We start from the raw sequence: 25,272 nt of genomic DNA, 5'->3' as shown, positions 1-25,272 counted from the left end.
ACCAGTGTTTTATTTATTGACCAATCAGAGCAATTTGACATATAGACCGCCCCACAGCAGAGAGGTCAGAGCTCAGAGCTAAAATCTCACCCTTCCTCCTGCGGTGGTCCTAGCTTCCCGAAAGAGAGCTATTTCCTGTGTGTCTGTCCTTTCATAGTATTTTGTTCTGCCTTCTCATTGGTTGTAAACCCAAACTGCCTCATCACTGTACAGCCCTCTAGGTCATAAAGGCATATGTCTCCAATGCTGGCTGTATCCCTGAACACACAGAGATCTATGGGATTAAAGGCGTGTGCCACCACCGCCATGCTCTTTCTATGGCTCTAATAGCTCTGACCCCTGGGGAACTTTATTTATTAACATACAATCAAAATCACATTTCAGTACAATTAGAATACCACCACAACCTCTAATAGGTCCCACTAGAGCCCAGAGCACCCCAGGCTAATGCCTTTGCATTTAACAAGTGAAATTTATGGAATACCCTACATCTAAACAGTAATGCCTCACCTCCTCTTTGTGTCTACTCAGTTTTCACTAAACATCACATGACGCCTTCTGCTTCTGAACATCTGACTGATGCACTGCACATCAGAACTTCCCAACACTGCACTTGTTTGGCCCTTGACCTGACACTAGGCTTGGCCTTTAGTCTCCGCAGAGATTCAGTTTACTTTCTGAAAAAGAGAATTTTGCCCACACTTATGATAATTGTTCACACTAGTTGCCTAGTTCAGTCCCACCTTATGCTTGTTGACCCAATGTAATTAATAGTAGCACCTGCTTTTGGTGTCTAAGTATCCATTTGAATGATTTTTTTTTTTTCCGAGACAGGGTTTCTCTGTGTAGCTTTGCGCCTTTCCTGGAACTCACTTGATAGCCCAGGCTGGCCTCGAACTCACAGAGATCAGCTTGGCTCTGCCTCCTGAGTGCTGGGATTAAAGGCGTGCACCAAAACCTTGCCTAGAAGATCAACAACCAGGATGAAGAAGTGTGTACAGTTAGCTTTCCTTATCACAATCAGGTCTCTGAGTGATTTTTATTGAAGTTTGTTTCCTGCTTTTTTATGTATAAAGTTCTTAATTGAAAGTTCAACTAAAAAAATTAAAAAAAAAGAAAGTTCAACTCAAGGTAAACTCAACCATTATACTTTAATTAAAATTCTATTCCAAACTAGAGCCCCCGGCAACCACATTCTTTCCTCTTGAGAACAAATGCATTCAGTGTATTTCAAAAAGCCAATTTTGCCTCAGGATTCGTGATATTTTATCTACAACTCGGTAAGCAATAGGCTTCATTCCTGGAAAGAGCAGCAGACTGTCCAAAGGGTAAATAAAATATTTCATTTGATGCCACCCCCTCAAGTGTTCCAAAATTAAAATGCAAATTCCTGCTCTGTGAAGGAGTAGGTAGAAATATCTTTCTTATTCACTGCTAGGGATGCAATGCCACAAACAGGGAGGCAGAGGCTAAAATAAAACCTGAGCACAACCTTTGGCTGTTTGTACATTTCTGTCTTTGAGAAGCCATCCGAGTCTAGCTGAGTATTTTGAAAACCGGGTGGCTATTATTAATACCTTGCACGTGATGGAAACTCACCATTCACCCAAACCCTCCAGGTGTCAGGTCACAGTGCATTTCTGTCTCATGGAAGTCCAGTCCCATATTCCAATGCTTCTTTTACCCCAGCACTTCTAAACAAGGGCCCCAATGTTGCTGTTCTGATGAGCATCTTTCCTTTGGGTAAGACGCAACTTTGAGTCCCATCAGCCTCTTGCAGACCACTAAGAAAAACAGACACACGCTTTGGAGACTCGGGCATTAGAATTGAATGCTGCACTGGGCATCAGAACACCTCGATCCAATTCTGCCTGGTCGGTGGTGAATGGGGTAAGTCTGGTGACGTCAACCTGGCAGGAAACACAGTCTGTGAGAGGATGGGTACAGGACGCTGTCGCCTATGCTTTTGCCATTTATTAATGTGTTGCCTCAGGTCTGTTTCCTAACTGCTTTCTTCTTCAGTTTTTAATATCCAGAATGGGTGATAATGGTCTCTGCCCCATAGGATTATGTGAAGCAGAAGGGCTTGTCTGACATAAGGCATGTGGCCTGGCACATTATAGAAAGAGCAAACACCCAGCATCAGACAGATGAATTTTTGAAGGTTTCTCTTCTCTCTCAGCTCTTCATGTTGCCCCCAACACTTGCCTGGGTAGAGAGATACCCTTATTTTGAGCTTTTCTTGCCCTTTAAATCGTAATTCTTGTTTTTTTTAAATGCATTTCCTTTTTTAAACTAGTACATCATTTTCAGTAACTAGTCATTTTATGTCACACAGCGGGTATTGACTGTTCCAGTTCCCTTTCCTGTTATTGTAATCAAGTACTTGGCAAGAAGCATCATGCAGCAGGAAAGGTTTGCTTCAGCTCACAGTTTGAGGGGACACAGTCAACCTTGGAGGGAAATGCTTGGTGGCAGGCAGCTCCATGGTGGCAGGGGTATGCAGCTTTCTTAAATCCAGGTAGGACAGGAAGCAGTTAATAGTCAGGAAATAAGGCCAGATAAAAACTTCAAAGCTTACTCCCCATCTCAGTGACCTAGTTCCTTACACCAAGGCTTCCTGAGGTTCCTCAGACCTCCAAGTCAGTGCCGCCAGCTGGGACCAAGTGTTTAAACACGTGAGTTTCCTGGGAGACATTTCACATTCGAACTACAGCAATGATAATGGTAACATCAAATGTCACAGACATTTGAGCCTTATGTTCATTAGATGTTGTAATACTTGTTTTCGATATCTCTTAGGAAAGAGTATTATCTCGACAGGCAATTGTCACAATAATTTTTATTCTGTCATTGGTCTTGTAGTTCTTGACTCTCAGCCAACAAGAAACCTAAGTCAGATCCCAGGAGTGAGGAGCTCCTAGCCTTTCCCACATCCTCCTAATTTTCTCTCTATTCCTGTTATCCTCAGAAAGACATCAGAATAAATCAAATGATTGAGTGCACTAGTCCATGCACCACAGATATCATAGAAATGGCCACAATATTTTTTTAAAAAATTATATTCTACACAAGATTCTTTTTTAACCTTGACCTAGGCAAAAACTTTAAAAATAATTTGGGCCTATAAAATAAATATTATGGGGAAATCACAATTGCAGAGTTACAGAATAACAGATAAAAACAGAGCACGGCTCCCTGACACAGCCTGGAAGCCGGAACTCCCCAGTTCTAACCACTTTCTGCTCATGGAGATGAGGAGGCGTCTCTGACCACAGCTGCTTCACCTCTATCTCAGCTGTGTTTCAGCTAGCACCTCTATCATTGGGTCATCCCACCTCTGCCATTGGGTGATCCCACCTCTGCCATTGGGTGATCCTACCTCTGCCATTGGGTGTTAGCCATAAGTAAAGATTTAACTTGAAGAAATGAGCAGTGATTAAAGGCAAACAAATTACCTTGTAGATATGATAGAACAATACTTGAAAATGTCATTGGGATATTTGCAGGAATCCTTGTGACCTAGACAGTTCTTCACACAGGATACTTTACAGTTCTTCTGGAGAAATCTTGTGATACAATAGAAAGTTGCTGAAGACTCTCAGCATTGCCAACTCTGGATCTAGCTTTGGCATGGGTGATACACTCTGACACTCCTTGTTTTCTGGAATGTGATGTTGTATGATATTTTGTTTGTGTTCTGGCAAATAAAGCTTGCCTGGAGATCAGAGGGCAGACTAGCCACTAGTTAACCATAGAGATCAGTCAGTGGTGGTGGCACACACCTTTAATCCCAGCTCTTGGGAGAAGGAAGCAGGAGGATCAGGAATTCAAGGCCACCCTGGGCTACACGAGATTGAACCAGTCTAAAAGAGAAACAGAGCCAGTTGGTGGTGGCTCACATCTTTAATCCCAGTACTAGGGAGGTGGAGACAGGAATATAACCTGGGTACAGGCAGGATTTTGCCCATTCAGTCTGAGGATTCGTAGGTTTGAGATTTCATAGAGGTTAGAAGGTTCTGGTGGCTGGCTGCTCTGCTTCTCTGATCTTTCAGTTTTCACCCCAATATCTGACTCTGGGTTTTTATTTTTAAGACTAAATAGATTCTCGTTTCAGTGTGATAGGACATAAATGAAGAGAGCAGTAGATGGGAAAGGACGTGATGTTAGTTCAGATCTTCTGACAAAAAATAAAATTAATCACCCAGAGTAGACTTAGCAAGGGGAGGGGAAAAAAACAACAGAGGAAACTAATACAATAGGAAAGGAAGACTCTAGCGGAGGAGTGGAAAACCAGAGAACTGAGAAACCAGCTGGGCCCTGTGAATGAGAACAATAAGAAAAATACGACAGGAAGAATGGAGACGAGGTTCCAAAGCGCAGTGCAGTTCTTAGAACACTTCTGCCAGCGGGAGCTGGGGCGTGTCTCAGTTGCTAAAGTGCAAGAATGAGGACCTGAGATCCGATCCCAAGACCCAAGTCAAAGGGCAAGCTGCTGGGGTGGGCCTGTAGCAGGACCCTACAGGCACAAAACAGGGCCAAGCTCATCTGCATCCTGGGCTTCCCCTACTGATGGTGGTGGCAGGAAATGTTTAGCAGATGCGACTGTGCAAACTGAGACTGGGAAGACAGGGTGAGCTACCAGGGCTACTCTGCTGGCTGTACTTCTTATTCAGATTGACAGCAGGATGTGGGATCTCCTGGGCATGGCCCTTTGGTCAGCCAGGAGGAGGAGGATGCAGCCCACAGTGCGTTCACTAGCCACAGCCGCCTTACCTGCAGGTGGCTGACAATACAGTAGGGCTCTGGTTTGTGCAGTCCACATGTCGAGGTCACTGAGAGTTCACCTATTCACCTATGAAGATTTGGAGACCCTGGCCTCTTCCTATCTATCCGTTGCCTTTCAAATCACCATAAGGTGAACAGCCTTGCTCTACAGTGTGCTGGCCACCGTGATGTTCTGCTTCACCACAGGCCCCCAAAGCATGGAGCCCACTGATCATGAACAAAATCCCCTGAAACCATGAACCAAACACATTTTCCCCGAGTTGACAATTTTACTCACTTTGTCATTGCTACAGAAGACTAACACATGGGAAGATGTCATCAGTTCTTAAAAACTGGACAGCAGGCTCCTTCTCTCCTAATTTAGCTATATAAATCTATCTCTTGAGTAGTTTCTGAGGCTCAACTATTAGCTGAAGGATATGGTCCTAAAGAAAAGAATATCAGAGGCCACTTTCCATCTTGATCATTTCTCTCCTCTCCCATCCATGAAGTATCCAGTCAATTTTTTACAAGTTCTGGAACATACATAGTTCACGTGGATGAAGAACTAATAAGTAATAGCACCCACCACTTGAGTAACACACCTGCAATGATCAGGCCTGTGATTAACTAGCGTGTTCATGAATATGTCCAGAAAGCCAATGACCACTTACCATCGAGAAGAAAAGCAAGACTTGAAGATATGGCACATACAAGCCAATTCTGATGGGAGAGGTCTCTAGTGCACCTGATGCCATAAAGATGAGCTGGTGACAAAGGACCTTCAACCAAGTGCCTAGAAAACCCAGAGTGTGGCAATGACGGCGCTGAATGTAGGAAATGGGGTTGCTTGTGTGACGAAGAAGGACATGGGAGCCGAAGAGAAAGTTTCAGAAGACAAATATTGCATAGTGTTTACCCTTGGCAAAGAGATCAGTTAAGACCTCTTAACAGTTCATTAGAAGGATGAGATCACACATGAAGTGGGCATTGGCTACCCAGAACACCCAGGATTGTTTCTGTCTTGGTTATGGACAGGAGCTTAAGAATAAAAATCCAGGGATTCCTTGGAAGTAGGTTTCCATGTCTCTCTCCGGCTTTCAAAGTATTTCCCTACAAATCAAGGTACATTAACTGGAAGATCAAAATTATTAATTACAAATATAGAATTATCTTCCCTAACTTTTGTAAGTAGCACTTTCCATTTTGTAAGTGAGTCCAGAAAAATTGAAATGGATGCCTCTTGCAAACCTAAGAGGAAAAAAATAATGTAACTTTAGTATTACCTAGTTTTGATGTGATTGAAAAGGCAATTTGTATGGGGCTAGAGAGATGGTTCAGTGGTTAAGAGCACTGGCTGTTCAATTCCCAGTACCTACATGGCAGCTCACAACTGTCTTGGAACTAATTATTTTCATAAGAAATTGTTTTATATACTTTTCTCCTTTGAATTGTCTTGATTAGTTTTCTAAGAATTACTTGGCCCTGGGTGGGGCTGTTTCTGAATCTTGTATTCAGTTTCATCACTCTATTTATCTATATTGATGCCAAAAACAATGTCTTGAATAACCCCATCACTGTATCATGTCAGAAAGTCTTGTAGAATTAGTCTTCCAACTTTGTTCTTCTTTTCAAAATTGTGTGGTTATCCTAAGTCCTCTGTATTTCCATATACATTTTGGAATTTGATTCCCTATTTCTATAAACATGCCTGCTAGGGATTTGATGGAGATTGTTTTGAACATATATAACAATAGCATATGTTATTAATAACATTAGGTTCTTAATTCATAACCACAATATATTGCTCCCCAACTTGGCATATCTATGGCTTTTAATGTGCAGATCTTGTACATATTTTATCAAATTTATCCTTTAATTTCCATACTTTATCATAATACAAATCATATTAATTTCTATTTTATTTGTTTCTAATACAAAGAAATAAAATTGACTAATGAGTATTGTCTTTGTATCCTAAGATCTTGCCAAAATTATGATAGAATTTACTAATATTAATATTTATTAATAAAACATTTCTTGTTTGTCATGTCATAACTGTCCCTTTCTTCACTAGTTAAGGAATAACTGGCAAAATTAATCGCTAATAACACCCTAATTATCAGCCAGTTAGCTGCTAATATAAAGTCCCAAAAAAACTACATACATAAAACAGACAATTGCTGCAGAATTTCAACCTATGAAAGAGCCACAAGACAGTAAGAAATTCTCCATCTTTACTTTCCTGTTCCCTTTACAACTCCATTGTGTCCCTCACCAATAACTACTGGGTAATTCTCTTCTAGTCTCTACTCTCAAAGTTGACCCTCTTTTATGTACTTGACCCTTTTGCAATGATTAGGAGATTTTTGACAAAAGTCCCTCCTTCCCCTTTAATAGCTCTGCTTGTTTTCCAACTTTGTCTGTGAATTATATGTTATTCATTGATAAACAAACAGGATAAACTGCCTTCTTCCCATGCTCATTGATAAATAAACAGGATAAACTGCCTTGTTCCCATACTCATTGATAAACAAACAGGATAAACTGCCTTGTTCCCATACTCATTGATAAACAAACAGGATAAACTGCCTTGTTCCCATGAAGAGGCGGGTATCTATTCCTCCACAGCAGAGGTATGGAAGGAAGATGTTGGAACTTGAATGGCAATATTCCTTATTAAAAATAATAAGTCAATGATAATTACTTAGCTATAAATAATTCTCCACAGAGATTCACTCTAGAATGCAAAGCCACACTCATAATTACCTGCCCTATGGCTCAGCATTTATTTATCAGTAGTGGCCTTTGCACAATGACTTAAAAATTCAGTGGGAAAAAACTTAGCTTCTTCCAAAGCTGGAGTAAGAGGGATTGCTTTAACCCTCTCCACAAGACACTAAAAAGGTGAAAAATGTGAAAAATACTTTCATGCATTGATCCGTGGCCTCAGGAGAAAGAACAGCATTGTCTTCGATTACTACAATCTAAATGGAGTGGCCCATCTTGTCACAGATCTTTCATGAACATAAAACTTAAGTTGAGGTAATAAAGTATACAGTCTATAGATCACATATGATCTGATAAGGACTAGGTCTAGTTCTCTTGACTTCAGCATCCTTTTCTACAGCTCCTTCCTTTTCATGATGCTTCAGAAAGTTTTATTCTGGAGAATACAGATGAATTTTCACACATACTCCCACTCTCAACCTGCATGCTTCATATCCTTGGTGGGAAGAAAGTATTCAATTGCCTGGTTTATTTTTTATTCATCTTTAGATCTCCATGTTTAAAAACAAACAGTTCAGCTTTGCCATCAGTCTCTGTTGATTTTATGCCTTGGGAAACTATTGCCCAGTGGGTTGCTTTTGAGGGGACAGAAAGTGCTCTGACTCCAAGGACTCACACATTAACATATGGAATTATTTTGAGGACATCTTACAACCTCCTCTTCTCTTAAAACAAACAGTTCTAAATTATCTGTCACACTGCAAAATCTCAAGAACTTCCATAAGTGCAAACACACTCAATTTATGGAAAGACTTGAGTTCAATATTTTCTTTTTGCATTTTTCTCTCCACACTAGGGTGTTCTTCCCCCTGACAGTTTCCAAGATGTGAAGGACTTTCAGTTCTTTGTTCAAAACACAAATAAAATTGCTTTTTGGAAGTAGTAATTTTTGTTAATCAGCTCTAGGACTCTAGCAAATTCCTTTTCAGATGAATTCTTAAACAAATGATTGCAAGCGTCTGAGAGACCCTTTAGTTTGAACGGGGCTCTTTTGTTTGTTTTTTTGTTTAGTTCAGTTTTTTTTTTTTTCCTATTTAAAATGTTAGAATCTTTTTTACTATTCTTTGTACTCCCCTCAATAATTCCATTTTGCTCTTTTTCCTTGGGGATAGCCATCTTTTATCTCCTGATTACAACAATATACTCTAGGAAAGTGCTTGGGGGGGGGAATCCTACATAATCTTTCCTTAAAACTCTCCTAGAGCGTGAATTGAAGAGAAGCCACTAAGCAAATTTACAGAAGTTGTTCAAATGTAATGGAAATAAAATTATCAATGGCCTCTTAGGGTGCTTTAAGCAATAAGAACAATGGCTTAAAAGGCACTTTGGGAGGACTGTCCCAAAGTCTATGGGCTGGACTTTGCATTTCATTGGTTTTTGCAGGGATGAAGATTGAATGTGAGACTTACATGTAATAAACAACCATGCTACCACTGAGCTACATCTCTAATAAAAGAGAGATATGTAGACAGAAGTTGCTCTGTCCTGCCTAGCCAGGTCAGACAAATCTCTCTCACCAGAGCTCTCACAGCCACTTATAAAATAATCACTCAGAGGCTTATAGTAATTTCAAACTGTTTGGCCTATGGCTCCAGCTTCTTGCTAGCTAGCTCTTACAACTTAACTCAACCCATTCCTATTAATCTATGCTTTGCCATGTGGCTTCATGGCATTACCTGTTCTCTCACATCTTGCTTCCCTTGGCGCTGGCTTGAAGCATCTGTCCTGACTCCACCCTTCATCTCCGGCTTCAGTTTGAATGTACCATCTAGCATTATTCTGCCTTGCCATTGGCTAAACAGATTTATTTATCAACCAATGAGAGCAACACATACTCACAGCATACAGAGAGACATCCAACAGCAGAGGTGAGAGGTGATGCACAGAAGGGTTTAACGGTACTGAAAATAATCACTATGATATTGATTATGGTGGCTCTATGACATCATACATGTCAAAATGCACAGAGCTCACAGTTCAAAGAAGGAATCCTAATATAAGCTGTGGACTTTGGATAATAATATATTAGTACCTGCTTATCAGTTGTGACAGGTATGCCACCCACTAATAATGGAGGAAAGTGGGAAGTAATGGGTGGAGAAGGAAATGTGAGGAGAGGGAATGTGTGGAGCCTTGCAATTGCTCTATAAATTTAAATCTGCCTTCATAAAGTGTGTGGGTTTAATTTTTAAAACTCGTTTTTCTAAATAATTCAGAGGCATTTTTAGTAATTCCCACTTAAGTAGAAAACTCCTGTAGATAACTACCATTTGGATGTGAATGGTTTGGTCACATTAATTCTTTACTCAAAGGTCTCAGACAGAAGAGAAGTTCTACATTCTTTGAGACTTGGGCTTCTGAAGGAAAAAGTCATAGTCAGCAAAGGCCACTAAGTCTATGTAGGCTATCTTCAAATTATATAATGAGATGCCATTGGATCTCTGTAACAGAAGCATCCTCCCATCTGTGATGATTTCAACATTTCTGAATAGAGGATGGATAGAGAATATAGAATTCATTGATACTTACAGTTGATGAAAAGTTAGTTACCTTGGTACTCAGAGGTGGTAAAATAGCATCCGTGTGTGCTGAGAGCATATGCTACTCAAGTTTGCACCTGTTAGAAAGCTTCGATAGTCTCTCTCCAGGGAGAAGATAAGAATCTCCTGCTTAGAGCAATGGACGGCTGTGATGTTTGAAAGAAGGTAGATACTTAGGGAGGCCTCAACAAAACATGAGCCGTAATTGTGCCTATTGCTGCTGTCACTGTCACTCTTTGCCATTAGAAGCCTTGCTTTAAAAAAAATGGACATAAAATGTAGTTTTCAGAATGTCTGGTCAAAGACTGGGGCTAACAAGTCTTTAGGGGCAAGGGAAAGGGTCTAAGAATGACAGGAGAAAGCGAAGAAAAAAATAATCTTTCCTCCTAACAGCTTGGCACCTGTGCATTACACGAGAGTAATTCCTATGCAGCCTTGATAGCTGAGACATGGAGAGGATGAATTTTTCCCCAAGGGTGTATACAACATCACAACTAGTAGAACCAGAGTTCAGCCTCAGAATGTTTGCCTCAGCTCAGAGTCATAGGGAGAAGTCCCCATAGGGCATATGATGGTGAGCCAAGGTGGAAGATTAAGCTCGTGCATTATGTGGACTGGTTTACCTGACCTTTATCCTAGAGGCCTTGGCATCCTTTCCTGTGGTCAGTGTTTGATAAGTGCCAATTGTATTGAACAGATTCTCCAAACTGCAAAGCAGATGAGTGTATAAATTAGGAGGATCAATCTATACAAAATGCAGAGTGTTAGATACAAACTACATATGGATTTTATTTCACACCACAGTTGTGTTTCATAAGGTCTGTATGGAAATATCATATTTTATATGCTTTATGGAACCTCTTCCTATGAGCATGATAGTTTGGTAAGGAAATTTTTTCTTGAAAACGTGAACAATAGTTGTTTTTTTTTGTTTTGTTTTGTTTTGTTTTTTTGTTTTTTGTTTTTTGTTTTTTTTTTTTTTTCATTTCTTGGTAGGTTTTGATTTCCACTAATTGAATCCTTTTTTTCCCCAAAAAACTGAAGTACCTCTGCAGGGCAATGAGGACACTTTAGAGCTTTCTTTACAGTTGACTTCATGAAATGAACATGAATCCCCTGCCTTTCCTATAACTCTTTCCTCTCACCCATGGAGCTGACTGCCATAGATGAAGTTTCTGTTACTGGGATAAAACGCCATGACTGTAAGCAATGGGGGTAAGAGGGGGTTTATTTCAGCTTATGGTTTCATATCACAATCCATCACTGAGGGAATTCAGGGCAGAAACTCAAACAAGATTAGACCTTGGGGGCAGGAACTGATACAGAGGCCATGACAGGAGTGCTGCTCACTGGCTTGTTCCCACAGAGCTTACTCAGCCTGCTTTTGTATAGGACCACCATGAACACACACACACACACACACACACACACACACACACACACTACTCTGTTAGATATAATACAAAACCACAATTGGGAACTTAATCCTTGCTTTCCCCAAGTGTCTGCTCATTGGCTGACAGACACAATGTTCTTCTGAAACACGACCTTCCAGGAACTGTTACCAAAAGACAGGAAAAACAAACAGTGTGTGTGTGTGGGGGGGGGGGGGGGGGGGGGGTGTCTCCATTTGTTTTCCTGATGTTTTTTAAGATTTATTTTATTTTTTTGTTTTGTGTGTGTATGTACATGTGTGCATGTGTGCTATAGGATCCCGTAGAGCTGAAGTTACAGGAAGGAGGTTGTGAGCTGCCCGATATGGCTGCTGGGAATTGATCTCCAGTCCTCTGCAAGAGCAGCCAGTGCGCTCAACTACATCAAGTATCCGTCAAGAGAATGCAACACAGGCTTGTCCACGGGTCAGTCTGGTGGGGACATTTTCTCAACTGAGGTTCCCTCTCCTAAAATGGCTCTGGCTTGTGTCAAGTTGTCATAAAACTAGCCAGTACAGTGACTTTGGCTCGTGTGATCAGTTTTGTTGTTTGTTTGTCTTTCTGACTAAGTCTGTTACAGGCTCCTGCTCATTCTCTTCTTTGTCATAGAGATCAGCATGTCACCTCACGTCTGAATCTACCTTGAGTATGTGTCTCTGACTAGAACTATTAATCCTACTGCTTAAGATATTTAAAATATCTGGTGGATAAAGACATTAATCCAAACTGAGAGGAGAAGATTGAGGCAAAGACCTGATGAGGAAAATCTTTATGGGGCATGCTAGAGAATTTAGATTTTATCTTAGGAAAGATGACAAGCTGCTGAAGTGGTTAATCAGGACAAGGATATAATCTGATTAGTGTTCTAGACATATTCATTCGGCAGTAATGTAGATGGTGAATCAGAGACAATAAAAGCAAGATTTGTGTAGCTGTCATGAAATACTTTGGAAGTGCCTACCATGTGACAGACACTCTTCAAACCTAAGAGAAGAGTGAACTAGACAAGCTCGCGTTCCTGTCTAGCAATGTCTACACCGAAAGGGAAGATGTTAAACAAAATGTATTTTAACGCACCCAAGAGTCAATAGTTCAAAAATAACAACATGCAACACTAAAGTACAAAACATGCTATTGGAATCGTGTTAAAAGGAAAGATTAGATAAGACAAGCTTGGGTCCAGGCCTTCGCTGAAAGGATATTGCTGTTCAGATGAAACCAGAGGTCTAGCCGCAAACTGTGTTTTCTGAATCAAGGGTTGTTCTGCTGTATTTGTCCTTTGGTTGCAACTTTTTTGTGTAGTTTCTGCTTTGTTCTCTGGAACTCGGGTCTACAGTCCATCCTCATGCCTTTACCTCACTCAGCCTGAGTCATCGAGGAGCAGCACTTTATTCCAAGGGGATCAATTATGCACAGCAGGCAACCGATCTCTAAATTTGGGGAAACAAACCCGCTTTTCCTGCGCCTAACTAGATAGCCAGAGTGTTATGATTTTTTTTAGCATCTCGGGAGCCAGATTCTTCAAAGAATGACAGAGTTTTCAAATACCTACTAGACTGAATGCCCATGCTAATGTTCTATTCAAATACGTATTGTGATGACAATGGATAGGATAGGGTCCACATCCCAAGTCAGGATTACTTTAAAGATAGACCAGTGATGAGTCACATGTTTATTTTATAAGGAAAATATGGATTCCATGGGTTTTTATTTACTTTTAAAAAGAGAGAGAAATAAAAAAGTATTCTTGCCTAGAAAAAAAAAATCCTGCTTAGGAATGCCCCATGTTAATGTTCTGTTCTGATACCATCCGACGGTGACTTGAGAAACCTGGTATTTTAGGAGCTTGTAGAAGACAGATATGACCATTTGTAGTTTACTCTGGGTGATTACTTAGCTTTTCACTACTGGGCTCCTGACTTTCTTCATTCTCTTCCAAACACCTGCTTAGGGACCATCTTATTGCTCATTAGCAACTCTCTCAGAGAGTAGACAGGAAAAAACAGGTGTCAGACTTACATCAATCAAGTGCATTGTATTTTTCAGACTCTTAAGATGGTTTTTAACGGGAAAACCCTGAAATAACTATAAAATGAAGTTTGAAGACCTCTAGGAAATCTAACAATATCCTGAACTTAGCTCATATGTGCTCACTGCTTTGACCCCCTTCATTGTAAGCATCACTCTTAGGCTTTCCAAGGAAAGTACAATGTGCTATAATACACATTAGAATTTTGGATGCACAGTTACCTCACCATATAGACAGGGTCCAGAGCTACAAATTCAACTGCTGAGGGGCTATCAATGTAGGTAGGTCTACAATGCTTCCATTGATATCAAACATGTAAGTATTTTTCTCATTGTTGCCTAAACAATACAGTATAGTAGCTATTTCTATAGCATTTACACTGCATTGGATGTTGTATATACTCTATAAATGTTTTAAACAAGAAGATGATAGATTATATGTAAATAATACTCTATTTTATGTACAGGGCTTGGGCATATTTGCATTTTGGTAATGAGAATGGGCCTGGAACCAATCCCCCATGAATACTAAAAGACAACTATATACACTTTTTCTAAGTACTGAAGATTGTCTCATGATTTAAAAAAAAAAAATCATTGATCCAGCTGATTCTCCCACATGTATTCATTGTGGGGAACTTCCAGAATAAGACTCCTAACTGAGCTATTTTCAGAAAGTAAACTGATGAGTACAAGAATTGAATTACAGGGTTCAGTTTTTTGTTGTTTTGTTTTGTTTGCTTCTTCCTTGAATGTCTTTGTTGTATAGATTCTTGTCCTCCTTTCCTCCCCAAGCAGAGTATAGCTTTGTTTCCCCCCATAATCTCTGTAGTCAGCACATACCCTTGCTTGCGATGATGAAGTGCCCCCAACTGACCCTCTTATGCAGAGTACACGCCTCACATTTTAGAAGTTAGAGAAGTGAAGACACCCCATATTCAGAGCCCACTAAAGATCCTGAGAGAGAATACACTGGGAATCCTTTCTGAAAATCTCAACACCTTTCCCACATCAGAACAGGATTTGCCCTGATGTTGAATAACACCTAACATTATCTCTTGGAGAAAGAGACTGTGCTTCCTGGGGGACTGGACATGATGGGAAAAACCATGGCCCTGCCCCCCACATCACTGTGCCTGACACTACCTTCCTTTTCTCGCCGTACAATTTATGTCCAAGAGAAGTGAAGACGCTAGAAGAATCTTGTTAGGTACATATTCACCATGGCATGAACATACTTGCTTCTTTGGCTCCATTGAATAAACAGACTCTGGCAACCAGGGAAACCATTTTGCTCCCAGAGTCAACAAGGATGGAGCCTTGCAGTCTAGGATAAGACGGGTTGGCTATTCATCTGAAGGCCCTTCCTTCTGGCTGCTCTCTTATCTTCAGTTTGTGGCGAGCATTCTCAGGCTAAGAGAAACACTGCTTCTCCCTGCTCCAGGCACCTTCTTCTGTTTCCATTGTCTCTTATCAGCTGTGACATGGTCTAAGGTTGTGATTTTAGACAACAGTAGTCTCGGATATTCCCTCTGCACCAAGTCCAGGGTTATCCAAACAGTCAATGGACAAAACCAAATATCACTCAAATGAGAAATGAGAAACATTAATGATTAAAATCAATACTTCCCTAGCCATTGGAGAGATGTATTGACTGATCTCGAATCACAAAAATGACTGCTATGGGGAAAGGTCATCTTATTACATGTTCCTGGTTCATTTGTTCACTTTCTTGGTCACCTAAATTTCTGTATTACATCTTTTCCTCTACCTCCAAGTCCTCTACTTCTCCAGCTTTCCCATCATGCTCAGTGAAGACTGAGAGTTAATATGAATAACCATCATTAGCTTTCTACCAATAAATGTACCGTTCGCCTGCATTCAGTCCCCATATCCTTCATGTCTGCAGTCACACTGAGTTTAACTCCATCCACCTGAATCCCTCCCTCTCACCTCCTCTGACACTTTGTTACTGCTGTTATCCACTCTCTAACAAGTAGCACTCTATGATATGACTCTAACTTTCCAAAGCTCCAGTACCACATCTGGAAAAAAGAACATAGCATCTGTTCCCTATAAATTCTTAAATGGCCTCTGTCTGAGACCCTGTTTTTCTCCAATCTCCCTCTCGCACATACGCTACTCTATTGGATTTAATACAAACCACAATTATAAATTTAATCCCTGCTTTTGCCAAGTGTCTGATCATTAGCTGATAGACAACACTTTCTTCTGAAAGTGTTACCAGAAGATGGGGAAATTGGAACACTGTTAGGTCTTACTTTGTTTTTTCTGTAGCTTCTTCTGGAGAGGGTGCAAACTACCCATCTAGGTAATTACATTGGTGACTACTCTAATTGTCATCAGAGATGCTCTATCCAGTAGCTGGTGGAAGCAGATGCAGAGATCTACAGCCAAGCACTGGGCTGTGCTCTGAGAGTCTTGCTGAAGAAAGGGAGGAAAGATTGTGTGACCCAGGGAGGTCAAAGTCATGATGGGGGAACCCACAAAGACAGCTAACCTGAGTTCATGGGAGCACTTGGACTCTGGACCAACAGTTGGGGAGCCTGCATGGGACTGACCTAGGCCCTCCTCATGTGTGTGACAGTTGTGTAGGTTAATCTCTTTGTAGGGCTCCCAGCAGTGAGATCAGGACCTGTCCCTGGCACTTAACTGGCTTTTGCTGGATTACCTTGCCCAGCCTTGACACAAAGGGAGGAGCTCAATCCTGCCTCAACTTGATATGCCATGCTTTGTTCAAGCCTATGGGAGGTCTACCCCTTTCTGAATGGAGATGGAGGAGGAGTAGAAGGGAAGCAGGAAGCAGGATAGCTGGGAAGCTGGGGTGGGGGGACTGTGGTCAGCATGTAAAGTAAATGGAAAAAAAAGCTATTTAAATAAGACATTAAACAAGATTTATTTCATGGTGTGTGTGTGGGTGTCTGAAGAGGAGAGCAAGTGAAGTTTCTCTAAAAAGCCATAGTGACAGCTAAGTCACTCCAGAAGCATCACTATTTCAAATTCTGTACTTGAATTCCCATGAAGGTGGAACTAGATATATGTTACTAATTCTATGTCCAATAAGATAAGAATTTATCTGGGTGTAGTGGATACCGCCAGTGCGCTGTTTATCATTTCCAACTTCTGTGTACTTTTGCATCCAGTAGCTCATAGTAACACCTTTCTTTGACATGTATGGAGTGTTCCTGAGCCCCACTCACTGTTCTGGATAGTTGCATGTTAACTTGACACAAGCTAGAGTCATTTTCAAAAAGGAAAACTTCAAGCAAAAAAAGAAAAAAGAAAAAATTCCCTACTAGACTGGCCTGTGTGCAAGCCTGTAGTATATTTTCTTTATAGATGATTGATGCAGGAGGGTTCAGATCACTATGGAGGAGGCTGCCGCCCCTTGGATGGAGGTCCTGGGTGCTATGAGAAAGCAGACTGAGAAATTCATGAGGAGTAAGCCAGTAAGCAGCACTCCTCCATGGCCTCTGCTTCAGCTCCTGCCTCCAGGATCCAGCTCTGTTTGAATTCCTGTCCTGGCTTTCCTTAGTGATGGACCATCATGTGGAAGTATAAAGCAAAATAAACCATTTCTTCCCCAAATTGTTTTCATTTAATGATGTTTTATCTCACAAATAGAAAGTCGAAGATACCCACGTAGGATGAAATTCCTACAGGCAGCCCCTCAGCCAATGACTGACTTTAGAAACTCTAAGAAGAAAAAATCAAAATGAGAGCCAAAGACTTCTAATTTTTCCTATCAATCATCACCCCCCCAATGGTGACCCTGAATGGCTTATCCTGAAATATTAATAATTACCTCTTATAACCTATGATATAAAGTTTGTCCATATTAACCCAGACAGATGCATATTTGACAAATAGTAACTTGCACTCGAGATTCCTTGTGAACACAATTTAGTACTTACATTTGATTGATTCTAGAAAGACACATGAACATCTATGTGCCCTCAGGCATGGATTGATCACTACGTAACTTTGCTTTTTAGTTAATGAGCAAAGTTGTTCATTCAATTCCACTTTATCTTATGATGAATTGCAGTGCATAGCTCTTATAAGGAATCATAAATGACAAACTGTGAAAAATGCCTAAAGCTGAGCTAAAGACTGAAACATCGTTCATTTTCTAGATGTGAAACTGTAGCTAGTTCACAGGAGAACAAGGTTCTAGGAATGGGAATCACAACAGGAGATTATTATAGATTAAAACAGAATAGGTAGAGAAAGAAGGACAAGGTAATATCACAAAAGACCAAAGGATTTTGAGAACACCATATCAAGAATGCTTACCCATCAGTTGTTGAATGGATAATACAAATTTAGTACATTTACACAATGCAATGTACTCAGTTATTAAGAAAATGAAATTTGAAGGTAAATGGATGGAACTGGAAGCAATCATCCTGAGTAAGGTGACCCAGACTCAGGAAGACAAATATTTTGTGTTTTCTCTTATCTTCCAAGGAAGGGGACATGGACATAGTGTAATAAATAACTAAAAAAGAAACTAGAAGAAGAGGATTAAGTGAGGAGGAAGATGGGAAAACAGGATAAAGGAGGGAATATGAGGAGATAAAACTAACACCAGAGGCCTTTTTGAAAAGCCAAATGGAAACCTATTACTTTAGAATCTTCCTAAAATATATACATATGTGAAGGGAATTTAAATGGAACCTCCTTATTATAGGGGAGACAATACCCCCACTAGACATCTTATTCCACCAAGCAAAAGCTCCAGTGTCAGGATGGATGACATCTTGATGAGTTATTGATCAAAAGGGTCCCATAGACCCCTCAAACATCACAGGCTATTGCCAAGGCCACCAATTACCCTCTACACTGTCACAGTGAAGCTATGTTGCTGGAGATACCACTTGCTTACGTCATCAAACATGGAGAAATCAACCTGGTGCCCAACCAGAAGCTTCTTCTCTATTAAATAGTGTTCACGGTACTGGAAAGTACTATGCATGCTACCAAAGGAGAAAAGTAATCATCAGTATCACTAGCTTTCAACCCCGTGACCTACAACAGCAACCTGCCTGCAAGATATATTAATGCAATAGTGGCACAAACTGTATGGGAGTAGCCAACCACTTGGGTTTAAGATCTACAGCATGAGATGGAACCCATAGTTGACACTGCTAATATGGCCAAGAACCTGAGACTACATGGTCATGGAGCCTAAGGGAAAGCCTGCTACTATTATTCTGCTAAGTAAATATAGCAATAAAGTGACTCCTAATGACATTTGCTATATCCATAGGTCCGTGCCTCACTCAGTCTTCATCAGAGAAACATGTGGCAATAGATGAAAATTAGCACAGAGACCCAAAACCAGAAAGTGTGCAAAGAATGAGAGACTACAGACCACTCAGACCTAAATGGGATGTCTTTATTAAACAACTCTCCTCAAGGCTCAGGGATTTCTGCGGGAAAGGATACAGAAAGACTGTAAGAGCCAGATGTGGTGGATAACTCCAAGGAAATGGCATTTTCCGGCACAACAGGGATGATACACATATGAACTCACAGGAACTGTGACAGCATCCACAAGGCAGGCACAAGTTCAAGCCGGACAAAAATTCCATCTTGGAAAAGGAGAACTGGACACAAAGTTTCACTGTTAACCAAGAAGCTATTTTCAATGGATACCTGCTAGGAAAGGAAAAACGTTTTCTCTAATTGAGTAACACTGGATGTATCAATCATACTGTAGAGAAGACCCCATGTTCAGTAGCTGGCCAACACAAAATGGACTCCATGTTTTTTTGTGGGCCTTTTGTTTTGATTGGCTTGGTATTTTTTGTCTTATTGTGATTTTTGTTGGTTTTGATTTTCATTCTTGGAGACTTTTTGTTTTGATTTGTTTGGTTTTTGAGAAAGAAAGAAAGAAAGAACATGAAGTTGGGTAGGTAGGGAAATGGGAAGTAATTGGGCAAGGGGAATAAATACGATCAAAATATTTTTGAAATTGTCTTTTAATTACATTTCTCCCTTCCTTTTCCCCCCTCCAAACCCTCCATCTACCCCTCCCTGCTGTGCTTCAAATTCATGACCTAATTTTTAGCAACTGTTATTGCCTACATATATCAAAATATCTTTTATGAAAAAAATTAATAATAATAAACTTTTTAAAATAATGCCAGTAATAGATCATTGTTGATGATTCAATTAGTATAAAGCATCACGAATAGGTGTTAAATTATGTTACATATGTCTATTTAAATTGTCCCTTTTTTTTCTATATGGCTAATCTAGTATAATCACACAACATTTTTCTCTTCCTGGACAAATTCAGGGTTATCATGCCTCTTTTTGTCACTAGGGCTGCTGTTCCTGGCACCCTTATTACCGCTGCATCTTGCAGGGGACGTCTGTGTTTCTGATTTTAACCTGGTGCCCAACACTTTGCACAGTGATGCTCCTGCACAGTGATGCCTCTGAAGATAGAAAACGTGAGTCCCTGCGTGACCGAGTTTGACAGTCTTCCCTCTCAAACACTGTTATGAGCTCCACTGACTCATCCGTAAGTGAGGCTTTGGGAGCCCCTCCTTCCTCTTTGATTGCTTCTTGGCATCTGAAGGCCAGGTGGAACATCCACTGAAGTAGCAGCTGCCAGAGAATGCAGACGGTAAGTCAGAACACAGCACAAAGTTCAGAAAGGAAGGGTGATAAATATAAATTTTAAAAAATGTACTCAGGTGTCCTGATACTTTTCGTGACTGATTTGAGCACTGTGGGCAGGGATGCTTTCAAGCTGGTTTCTCTGTGCGCCCCTGTATTCTTGTGTTGCTGTTGCTCCCAGAAATGTCCACATTTGCAAGATGCACCAGCCACCCTCAGATCTAATCCTCTGCCTCCACAGGGCCCAAGGGTACTCTTCTTTTTCATCTTTTATTTCCATTGGGTTATTTCCATCATTTCTCCCATAGTAGACTGCATTTCAATTCTCTGAATCAGAGCAATGTTTTAACATGCACCCTGACACCAAGACTCCTGGTCTTGCCTGAAGTTTGGATATTTTTAGAGATTAGCATAAAACATCTCAAAATCATGCAGCAATGGAGTAATGAGGACAGGTGATGACTGATAAATGGTTTCTGAGCGCCTTGAATATTCAAGAATAATTCTTGCCCAAGAAATGAGCACTTCTCACAGCTTTCACATCACAAGATGGAAACAGTCTCAACTGAAAATAATTTAAATGCAAAAGAAAACCATCCCAACAGTGAATACTGATGCTTGTTATATGGTGGATAAGATTCCAAACACTGAGTACTTCTTTTTCTAGGAGGAAGTTAGAAGTGAATAAACTGTGACCGTCCAGGATAAAGGGCTTCCATGACCTGCCTCAAATATGCACATGACAGTGATTTCATACGACTTCAAGCTCTCCACCATCAGCTCTCCAAAATAATTCAAAGTAAAACATTATAGCTGAATAGACATTGCTCTTGTGTGGTACTTGGTGGCATGATTCTTTTAATTGATACTCTAAAATAAATGGAAGTAATTCTGTATTTTACAAAAGTTACAGTTGAAAAAAACTGGGAAAGATTATGTATGATCCATACAGAAGCTTATTTCTGATTATTTCTATAAAAGGCACGGGATACTGTCACTTCAGTTCTAGAACGTATCTAGAAGGAACACTGTTTTCACATTCAGAAAACAGGTATTGAGCCTGTAATTCTGGACTCGGCTATGCAGCAGATATGCCATGGATGAAGCAGACAAGCTGCCCTCACAAAATTTACAATCTTCTAGAAACAGTCATTAAACAAGAAAACAGCACATAAACTATAAATTTCAGCATACTAGGAAGACAATAAAGGAAATAGCATAAAGACAATAACAGGAAAGACTGCACAATCAGAAACCAGTCAGGACACTGACGTTTGTAGGGCCATTATTCTGCCTACACGGAAGGCTCCCTAAAACATTGCCTGTTAAAGCCTGTTAAGGGGAACTGAAACCGAGGGTGTGTGTATTTGCCAGATCTCAACTATATTTTGATACCGCTCAGGCTAAAATTAGTACACACCTTCTAAGATTTAAAATAACACTTGCTATCCAATGACTTTTTAAATAATTAAGGACATAAGTATCAAACATTACACAAGAATAAGATTATTTAGATGTGATTGGACATGCTCACGGTGGTATGGTCATGGCACATTAGACCTGCATAAATTCCAGCCAAATGGGGACCTAACACTGAGATGGGGGATTATTGGCCATCAGGTCCCATCCTTAACCTTCAAAAGATATTTGCAATTAATAACTACTGGCAGAGGAGGAATTCAGTTTTACCCAATAGAGGTCACTGGGTATATCAACTACACTCTAGGGAAGGTCCCATACCTGGGGGTAATTGGTCAACACAAAATGTACTACATGGGTTCGGTTTTTTTGTTTGTTTGTTTGTTTGTTGCTGTTTTGTGGACTTTTTGCTTCATTCTATCCTCACCACTTTGTCTTATTGACTTTTTGTTTGTTTTGATTTTCATTTGTGTGGGGTTTTCTTTTAGAGAGAGAGAGAACACAAAGTTGGGTGGAAAGGAGGTAGAAAGAACCTGGGAGGAGTTTCAGGAAGGAAAGAGCACCATCAAAATATATTGTATGAAAACTATTTTACATTAAAAATAAAAATAACCACTATTCGGGGGATCCACCTTTGCATTCTTTCAGACCACACAATCAAAATGAACATCCAGCGTATGTGTATACACATGCATTTCACAGTAGAAGTGACCCTCCTCCCAAAGAAAACAGAAGCTGAGAAAGAAAAAAGAAGAGACTGGAGCCGAGGTTATAATGAGAAAAGACAGTGCAAAAATAACATTGTGGCTTCTGTGGGATCCCAGATTTATCCTCTCAGATGCTTCCAGAGCAAACACAGTCCATTTATAAATGAAAGGAGGACTTTGCTGTCAACCTGGAAGCTCCACCTGAGATCCCGGGAGGAAAATCCCCACCCTGGAACTTTTAGTGCCTTACCTCATTGCCTGGAGCAAACACCTCCACCCCTGAAAATGGGTCTTAGCTCTGGAAATGTAGTGGTAGGCATCTGCGCTCATCTTCTTCGCAGTACAGAGGGAAGTGTGAGTGTGAGCACCTACTCAAGAGAGATGCTTCACATCACTGGTTTTCTAACTCCAACAATTCCATCTGACACGAGATTAGGCTGGAATCAAAAAGATTGCGTTTTCACGTACTCGAGGCTTGTGATGGAGAACAAAGACTCGACTTGCATTATGAACTCATTACCTGGGGACTGCGAAGGTGAAAAGGAGAAGTCAGTAGTTAGGGAGGAGATAGGCCCTGACCCTAACCTCCTGAGGTGCCCAGAATGCAGTAAAAAGAGAATAGCATCCTGTCTTTGCAGGAGAATCTTATAAACACATTCCAAAAGCCTTCTGATGCCGAGGCTTTCCTCTTTAAAACGTTGATACTTGTTCCTCCCTTCAGAGAAAGGTACTTATGACAAAATGAGAACAATTGTATGAGACGACCTAACACACGGCCAGGCTTGTGGTGCATACTTAAGAATATTTAAAGACCGTTTTCAGTCCCTCCAATCGCTCTGAACATCGCTGCCCTCCGAACCGTCCCTTGCCCTCCCTCTGCATTGCAGAGAACAGAAACCTGCAGGCAGCCTTCCCCAGGCTCGGGTCCCCAAGGTTCTGCCTGGTTTTCACTCTCTTGGGAAGCGCTGTGTTAGCTGGGAAGCAGGGGGCTCAGGGGGAATTCAATTATGTTGCTTACCCCTCCACCTTAGATGGTCACTCAGGCAGGGCTGAAGATTGCACAGCCTAGCAGACATGCTGCCATGACCCCAGCTTTGGTCAGGTGATCTTGGCTCTCTAGGCATAGCTAATTATTGGTAGCTCCTTCCAGGTGAGCTGTGTGAATGGTTCCCCTTTGGGCTAGCTCACTGGTACCCGCGTCATTCCGCTCCACTCTCTGCTTCACCATAACTGTGCGGCTAGTTCCCTACATTGAAGTCCTTGCTGTAAATATCCAAGATGGTGTCTGTTCTTCCTGTTTGGACCCTGACTAATCCAGTTCTCTTCTTCTTTTTTTTATTTTTTTTTACAAGGACAGTTGAGGAACCAAAGTCGGAGAAAGAGCTTGCTTTAGAGCAGTGGTTTTCAACCTTCCTAACGCTGCGACCCTTTAATACAGTTCTTCATGTTATGGTGACCCTCCAAGCATAAAATTATTTTTGTTGCTACTTCGTAACTGTAATTTTGATACTGTTATGAATCATAATGTAAATATCTGTGTTTTCTAGTGGTCTTAAGCTAACCCTGTGAAAAGGTCATTCAATCCCCCAAGGGGTTGTGACCCACAGGTTGAGAACTGCTGTTTAGGTTATTTACTCCCAGCAAGATTCGCAATCTAATCTTTAGCTCTTACTGCAGTTGGCCCTGATTTGGACAAACCCATTACACTCTCCCTCTAAGTGATAATTATGACCTATGGGCTACCACTGTCCAAGTTGGTGGCTTGAAAGGTTGACAGAGAGAGACTTCCCACAGGGCAAAGTACCTGATAAACAACAGGCTAGAAGTGTTCTGATGTCCGGAGGAGGTAGACAGTTATCGGTATGAAGTTGCCAGCGAGAAAACACTTGAATGGCCTTCATGCCCTTCACTAGGTCATCTTCACAGTGACACCTCCAGGGAGCTGTCCCTAATCACCCAGTCCAGAAAAGTGCCATCGCCACTGTTGCTGCTTTCTTTTGTGGCACTCTGACGCACATATTGAATGCTGATTTCATGTCATACGTTTTTCCTTTAGTCATCTGTCACTGGCTTGTATACAAGAGTCAGGAGGTCAAGGGCTCTGTGTCATCCATCACAGACAGTCAATAACCCAGTCCTGTACCTAACATGTAGCAGGCACTCAGAGATCTGGACTCCTTGAATGAGTGACTCTGAGTGCATGAACACGTCTTTCAACTACATATTTCCCACCTTGGTCAAGCTTGTCTGTTACTGACTTCTTATAAATTCCAAGTTAGCCACCAAGAGGCCTTTCCCACACTGCAACAGAAAATATGTAATCAGGTTTTTTTTTTTTTCAAACAATGGGATGTTGCCATTTTTAAGAAACGCTTTCCTTCATCTTTTCTTTCACCTTTAGATAACTTTATTTAGACATGATTCACATGCCAGAACAGCCACTCTTTTGCACAAACCAGTGGGTTCTTAGTATGCTCATGAATTGTGCAGCCTTCACCATTATCCCCTTCCATCCTCCAGAATGCAACTCCACGGTGACCCGCAGCCCCTCCTTCCCAGGCCTCACAGCATTGGGTACCCACTCATTCTCTCCTGTGCCCAGGGGTTGACGACTCTGCACATTTTCCAGAGGTGGAATCATTATGCAGCCTTTTCTAGCTGCCTCCTTAAGGTTCTTAAGGTTAATCCCTGTTCTTAAGGTTAATCCCTGTTACAGCATGTGTCAGCATTTCTTTTTATTGCCACATAACATTTCATTGTATACATATAAATTATTTCATCAGTTGCTAGACAATCGGGCTGTTTGAATCTGCCAGCTGCCATGAATAATGCTACCATGAACATCCGTGTACAAAGTCCTGTGTAGGCATCTAGACTCCTGCCTGCTGGCCCCGGCTCCGGTAAGGTATGATAGGCCAGAGGGGAAACGTATAC

This window comes from Peromyscus leucopus, chromosome 11 (genome assembly GCF_004664715.2).
Source record: "Peromyscus leucopus breed LL Stock chromosome 11, UCI_PerLeu_2.1, whole genome shotgun sequence".
NCBI classification, from domain to species: domain Eukaryota; kingdom Metazoa; phylum Chordata; class Mammalia; order Rodentia; family Cricetidae; genus Peromyscus; species Peromyscus leucopus.
The sequence above is the reverse complement of the archived record's forward strand: the minus strand, read 5'-3'. Positions refer to the sequence as shown.